Here is a 740-nt window from a genome sequence, read left to right as displayed (position 1 = left end):
CTTCTCTGTAACCAAGGTGTGCAAGGACAGGTGAAAATTAAGCAAAGAGGATAAACACTGAAAAAAATTCTGTGACATATCAGCCCACACCCTACAGCAGAGGACAACGGCACTCCTTTACTTAAAAAGCAACTCAGTCCTGTGATGCACTAAATATAACAATAGCAGCAAGACCACACAAAGCATGCTCAACTTACTAAAGTGACTCAATGCCTAACAATAAATGTCTGCAACATAGGAGGCATGTTCACTTCCACATTTAAATACTATGTACCTCAGTGTTTAAACTTCTGCTAGGAATAGAACAAAAAAACTTACAGAGCTATAGAATTCCTTCAAATATTTCATTTGCCAACAGGATAGAGCTAATAAAATAAGTTAAAGGAATTTGAAGATAGATAAACAGAAATTCTCCAAACTGAAACCAAGGAAGAAAAAAAGTAAAACAAACACACAAGCAAAAAACCAGAATATCCAAGCTATATGCTAAAATTTTGTAGTAATAAAAAAAATAATATCCAGGCTATATGCTAAAATATATTTGTAGTTGAAGTCCCAGAAAAAAGGAGAAAGAGGCACCAACATAGAGCATATTAAAATTGTTGATAACCAAAGAAAAAATCCTGAAGCCAGCCAGAAGTAGGTGTTGTTGTTGTTGTTGTTAAGTCGTTTCCAACTCCTAGAGACCCCATGCACAGCAGAACTAAACACTGCCCGATCCCACACCAGCCCCACAATCC

This window comes from Orycteropus afer, unplaced genomic scaffold (genome assembly GCF_000298275.1).
Source record: "Orycteropus afer afer isolate SDZICR_OR568_19922 unplaced genomic scaffold, OryAfe1.0 scaffold01263, whole genome shotgun sequence".
In the NCBI taxonomy this organism is placed as follows: domain Eukaryota; kingdom Metazoa; phylum Chordata; class Mammalia; order Tubulidentata; family Orycteropodidae; genus Orycteropus; species Orycteropus afer.
Note: the sequence above shows the minus strand (reverse complement) of the source record.